We start from the raw sequence: 7,311 nt of genomic DNA, 5'->3' as shown, positions 1-7,311 counted from the left end.
AAAGGAACCCAAGAGGCGGGAAAGTTCCATCCCCCTGCAGATACAAAACTCTAGTTGGGTAAGAATAGCAAAGTTAGAATTTTTCCGAACGTGTTACAGCAGTTTAAAATGTGAAAGTGGAGACAGGAGAGAAGACGTTTAACACACCTTAAAGTCGTAGAAATTTAAGGTCTCGGAGTTCTTCACAGTCAAAATCCTGAAGATCGCCGTAGCGAACAAAATACCGTCAAGGAGTGCAGGCGGCGCAGAGCAGAGCAGTAGAGAGCAGAGTGAGTAGTAGTAGTAGACCGAGAGCTTTTCAGATCCAATTCCTCATTGAAGCTGTCGGTTTTTCTGCCGCAACAGCAGCAGGGCGACAAGATGAACATCTGGTAAATCACGACAGGGTTAGGTAAGACAATATGAACAGTGACATTTTCCCGAAATGCTGCTCACACAGGTTTCGTCGAATCGAGTGGGCAGGAACAGAGAGTGAAGACGATGAATCTCCATCACCCAAAGTCGCAGAATTTCTACGACTTTAAGGGTGATGGACTGATTACATCGTCTTCACATCTCTACTGTTCCTGCCTACTTTCTGTATTCGACTGAAGAAGCCTACTGTGTAGGCGAAACGTTTCGGAATAAAAGGTGTCTAACTGTTGCATATGTGTCTTACCTAACAACCTGTCGGTATTGTATACCATTTTGATGTTCATCTTGTCAGACACTGCAACACGTGGCATCTTGGTACAGAAAACACCTTGGACAAGCTTTTCAAGTGAGAAGGGTTGGATCTGAGAGGGACATGACCTCTCAGTTGCCTCTCACTTACTACTACTACTACTACTACTACTACTACTACTACAACCCTGCACCTCTCCTTCCGACAGTATTTTAGTCTCCGCACTGTCGCTTGATCTTCAGATAGTTCCTGACTATGGAACTGAACTTCTCCAGGCCGAGGGACTGACAACCTCAAATTCTACGACTTTAAGGGTGATGGACTGATTACATCGTCTTCACATCTCTACTGTTCCTGCCTACTTTCTGTATTCGACTGAAGAAGCCTACTGTGTAGGCGAAACGTTTCGGAATAAAGGTGTCTAACTGTTGCATATGTGTCTTACCTAACAACCTGTCGGTATTGTATACCATTTTGATGTTCATAATCCCATGTAATGACTGCAACAAGTTATACGTGGGCGAAACATCAAGGGACCTCCAAACACGTATTTTAGAACACCAATACGCAAGCAGGTCTGACGACACAAGGAATGCCTGCGTACAACACCGTAATTCACACAACCACTTGATAAACTACAGAAACTCAAGACTTATCGCCACTGAAGACAACACTCAATACCGAAGAATCCTGGAATCATCACTTATTTCTATATCCGACAACTTCAACCAGAATAGTGGCTTCTATAACATAGCTGAACCACTTGCCAAGAAACTTCTTCATCGCTATCCCACATAAGAACACTGTAGAAGGTCTGCTCACAAACTTGTCCAGTCTCCTTTCCAAGCTACCCAAGTTTTTAGACTCTACAACCCAACTCGGTACATCATCAGATGCAGCATTCTTCACCTGACCTCAGTTGTGTACGAATGGTATATAATACCGACAAGATGAGAGTAAGACACATGTGCAACATCTGGGTATCTTTATTGTAGACGTTTCGCCATCCAGTGGCTTTATCAATACAAATTCCAGGACATAACTTGAAGACAGTAGAACTATGTACAGAAGATGAGGTAATCAGTCCCTCAACCTAGGAGTAGGTGCGAACAGCACCATAGTCGTGGAGATTCTGAAGCAGAAGAAAGAATCCTGGCGCTTATATAGTAACGTCAGGTGAAGCAGACGAGGGCAAATTCACTGGTGGGCGGGATTCCCCAGTGGAAGTAGGTCCTTCCCAAAGAGACGGGTTAGTTGTAGTAGTAGTAGTTGTCGTAGTTGTGAAGGTTATGTACATGTCCTCAGACACTGCAACATCATGGAATCTTAATTCTGAGGACATGTACATAACCTTCACAACTACGACAACTACTACTACTACAACTAACCCGTCTCTTTGGGAAGGACCTACTTCCACTGGGGAATCCCGCCCACCAGTGAATTTGCCCTCGTCTGCTTCACCTGACGTTACTATATAAGCGCCAGGATTCTTTCTTCTGCTTCAGAATCTCCACGACTATGGTGCTGTTCGCACCTACTCCTAGGTTGAGGGACTGATTACCTCATCTTCTGTACATAGTTCTACTGTCTTCAAGTTATGTCCTGGAATTTGTATTGATAAAGCCACTGGATGGCGAAACGTCTACAATAAAGATACCCAGATGTTGCACATGTGTCTTACTCTCAACCTGACCTCAGCCGGACTATAAATACTCGCGTTCCTTCCACCCCAGGTAGTTCTGTTTGTGACTTGAAAAAGCCCACTGTGTGGGCGAAACGTAGTCAATAAAGGATCACATTATACTGCATTTGTGTTTATATTGCCATTGTGTCGGTATTTTATACCATTTATTTCCATCAGTTCATAGTACTCCCATGTGGCGATGTTGCCACGAATACTCGCCGGGCACTTGCTATGAGTAACATCAACGTTTCCACCATAAACACATCCTCTATCAAAGACCTCACTACTAAACGCAGCCCCACACCTCTAACTTCTACAGCAGGCGTCTACACGATCCCCTGTGGGTTCTGTCCCAAGAAATATGTAGGCGAGACAGGCAGAGATCTTGCAGTCCGCCTGAATGAGCATCGAAATGCCTCTAACAGAGACGATGTAAGGTACGCCTGTGTCCTCCACAGAGACTCAACGGGGCATTTGATGAACTGGAACGAGGCACAACTCGTTCTCACCGAACCAGACCTCAGACGCCGACGGTGCCTAGAAGCCTCACTAATCACCGTCACCGACACTATAGAACGCAACACTGGAAACTACAAAATTTCAAAAACATTGGCATACATGATACTTAAGCAGCACCAACCCAACAACACAGGAGTCACATGATTTCATCGTCTACTGGTCCTCATCATAGACAGAGGTTGTTTTGATAAGGACCTGCCTCGCATGGGCCAGTAGGCCTTCTACAGTGTTCCTCCATTCTTATGTTCTTATGACATTCCTCAGGTCACGTGCGTCACATCTCACTCTCCGCCTATATATATATAATGTCTTTCTACCTCTGTATGTTAGAAGTGATCAAGGTCCCAGGACCGAAACGTTTTCTAATAAATATGTTATAGTGTTTGCTTACGTGTCTTTCTAAACCATAATAATAATTCAACATTACTTCTGCCAGCTGTGAGTCTTCCATTGTAACAGATATAGCGTCTGATCATTTCCCTAGGCTAACCTCTCTAGATATTTGTAATACTATCCTTCCTGGTGGGATATTCAAACGGAAACGTTTTAATGTTCCCCCTGATCAGCATGATGACTTTGTTGCACATATGACTGACTGGTATAATTCCTATGAGTGTTCCTCTGTAGAGACCTTTAACAATGATCTTGTGAGCAGTATTCAGAACTACTTAGAGCCGCCAGTGCAACCTCTTGGTACTCTAAGCCCAACAAACTTCCATAATAATCATACCTCCTTCAAAAACCATACTTATTACAATGATTCTAAACTTCGTACACTGAAACGTACTGCTCGCAGACTAGGCCTAGCCTATAGAAACCATCGTACCCCTGGAATGCTGAGGCTCTTCCAAACTGCCCTTGCTGCTGCCAGAGAGCGTATGACAGAGCTGCGGCAAACAGACTGGGAAAAATTTATCAACGGTCTTAATGCTCACACCCCACTTAGCCGGGCATGGAGGGACATAAATAGAATTAAGGGTAACAGAACTGGGCAGATCGCGCACCCTCATCCCTTACATAGGGCGAATGAGTTAGTCAGTGCTTGGGCTGCTACATCTAGCTATGACAATCTTCCCAGTACCACACAGGCAAAATTAAATGACAAATATGATGCAAGGGAGAGACTTGTTTGCTTTATGCTCAGCAAGGCAGATGATTGCAACATTCCTTTCACTAATTATGAACTTGATGCAGCACTAACTAAGGGCAACTCCACGTCGCCTGGTGAGGATGGTATTACTTACAACATACTCAGATTGCTGTGTCGAGTACCAGGTAATCCATTACTTAAGAACATAAGAACATAAGAAAGGAGGAACACTGCAGCAGGCCTGTTGGCCCATACTAGGCAGGTCCTTTACAATTCATCCCACCAACAAACATTTGACCAACCCAACCCTCAATGCCACCCAAGAAACAAGCTCCGATGTGCAAGTCCCTCTCAAATCCAACCCCTCCCACTCTTGTACTTATCCAACCTAAATTTCAAACTACCCAAAGTCCTAGCCTCAATAACCCAACTAGGTAGACTGTTCCACTCATCAACTACCCTATTTCCAAACCAATACTTTCCTATGTCCTTTCTAAATCTAAACTTATCTAATTTAAATCCATTACTGCGGGTTCTCTCTTGGAGAGATATCCTCAAGACCTTGTTAATATCCCCTTTATTAATACCTATCTTCCACTTATACACTTCGATCAGGTCTCCCCTCATTCTTCGTCTAACAAGTGAATGTAACTTAAGAGTCTTCAATCTTTCTTCATAAGGAAGATTTCTAATGCTATGTATTAATTTAGTCATCCTACGCTGAATGTTTTCTAACGAATTTATGTCCATTCTGTAATATGGAGACCAGAATTGAGCTGCATAATCTAGGTGAGGCCTTGCTAATGATGTATAAAGCTACAGTATGACCTCTGGACTTCTATTGCTTACACTTCTTGATATAAATCCCAGTAATCTATTTGCCTTATTACGTACACTTAGGCATTGCTGTCTTGGTTTAAGGTTGCTGCTTACCATAACCCCAAAGTCCTTTTCGCAATCTGTATGGCTAAGTTCTATATTATTTAACTTATAAGTGCTAGGGTTATGGACACTCCCGAGCTTCAGAACCTTGCATTTATCTACATTGAACTGCATCTGCCACTTTTCTGACCAAGAGTAGAGTTTGTCTAAATCCTCCTGAAGTTCCCTAACATCTACGTTTGAATCAATTATCCTACCTATCTTCGTGTCATCGGCGAATTTGCTCATATCACTAGTAATTCCTTCATCAAGATCATTGATATATATTATAAACAACAACGGGCCCAAGACTGATTCCTGTGGAACGCCACTTGTTACTGATCCCCCACTCGGATTTAACCCCATTTATGGACACTCTCTGCTTCCTGTCTGTGAGCCATGATTCGATCCACGAGAGCACCCTTCCTCCAATGCCATGAGCTGCCACTTTCTTCAACAGTCTTTGGTGCGGAACTCTATCAAATGCCTTACTAAAATCTAAGTAAACAATATCAAATTCTTTATCGTGGTCAACAGCCTCAAAAGCTTTACTGAAGAAAGTTAATAAATTAGTTAGACAAGACCGGCCTCTTGTGAATCCATGCTGAGTATCCTTAATCAAGCTATGCTTATCGAGATGGCTTCTTATAATCTGAGCTATAATTGACTCTAGTAATTTGCCTGCAATTGAGGTCAGGCTTATTGGGCGGTAATTTGACGGTAACGACTTGTCCCCTGTTTTAAAAATAGGAATTACATTAGCCATCTTCCACATATCAGACACTACACCTGTTTGAAGAGATAAATTAAAAATATTAGTTAATGGTTCACAGACTTCCATTTTGCATTCCTTAAGAACCCTTGAAAAAACCTCATCAGGACCCGGTGACTTATTTTGCTTCAGTCTGTCTATCTGCTTCACAACCATTTCACTAGTGACTGTGATGTTACATAATTTATCTTCTGATCCACTATAAAAATTAATTACCAGAATATTATTAGTGTCTTCCTGTGTAAAAACCGAGAGAAAATAATTATTTAAAATCGAGCACATTTCATTCTCTTTGTCAGTAAGATGCCCATAGTTATTTTTAAGGGGACCTATCTTATCTCTGACTTTTGTTCTATAGACCTGGAAAAAACTTTTTGGGTTAGTTTTAGAATCCCTAGCAACTTTAATTTCATAGTCCCTTTTAGCTTTTCTTATCCCCTTTTTAATGTCCCTCTTAATGTCAATATACTGATTCATAAGATGACCCTCGCCTCTTTTGATACGCCAATAAATTCCTTTCTTATGCCCTAGTAGATATTTCAGCCTATTATTCATCCATTTTGGGTCATTTCTATTTGATCTAATTTCCTTATAAGGGATAAACATTCTTTGAGCAGCATGTATTGTGTTCAGAAAACTGTCATATTGATAGCTCTCTTCGTTACCCCAGTCAACAGATAAGTGTTCTCTAAGCCCATCGTAATCTGCTAAGCGAAAATCTGAGACTGTTACTGAGTTATCCCTACTATCATACTTCCATTCAATTCTAAATGTAATTGATTTGTGGTCGCTAGCACCCAGGTTCTCTGAAACTTCTAAATTATTAACAAGGGATTCATTGTTTGCCAGAACTAAGTCAAGCAGGTTATTACCCCTTGTAGGTTCTGTCACAAACTGCTTCAAAAAACAATCCTGAACTACTTCTAAGAAATCGTATGATTCTAAATTCCCAGTCAAGAAATTCCAATCAATATGACTAAAGTTAAAGTCTCCTAGAATTAATACGTTATCGTGCCTTGTGGCCATAACAATTTCCTCCCATAGTAGTCTCCCCTGGTCCCTATCTAAATTTGGGGGACGGTATATCACACCTAAAATTAATTTTTCATGCCCCTCTGAAAATTCTATCCAAACAGACTCTGTATGTGTTACCTCAGACTTAATACCCGTTTTTATGCAACAGTTTAAGCGATCTCGGACATACAATGCCACCCCACCCCCCTTCCCGATACTTCTATCTACGTGGAACAATTTAAAACCCTGAATGTGACATTCTGCAGGCATGTCCCGACTTTTTGAATTAAACCACGTCTCAGTAATGGCAAATACATCTATGTTACCTGCACTAGCAACTAGTCTCAACTCGTCCATCTTATTCCTAGCACTGCGACTATTTGTGTAATAAATATTTAATGACCCTCCTCTCTCTTTACCCTTCCTGCTCCTTTCTGTTATTCCACTAAACCTATTACTGTCCTTGTCAATTAGTGCCACTGGCTTTCCAATATCCACCTCATTTTGCCTATTACTAGTTCTCCTAGTACTCATGTTACTACCCTGCGACTTCACAGTTTTCCCGCCAAAACCCATACCACTAACTATTCCTAGTTTAAAGACCTAACAGCTCCCTCCACTGCGTTGGCCAGTGCTCCCACCCCACA

Source organism: Cherax quadricarinatus, chromosome 24 (genome assembly GCF_038502225.1).
Source record: "Cherax quadricarinatus isolate ZL_2023a chromosome 24, ASM3850222v1, whole genome shotgun sequence".
In the NCBI taxonomy this organism is placed as follows: domain Eukaryota; kingdom Metazoa; phylum Arthropoda; class Malacostraca; order Decapoda; family Parastacidae; genus Cherax; species Cherax quadricarinatus.
This window is presented reverse-complemented; position numbering follows the sequence as displayed.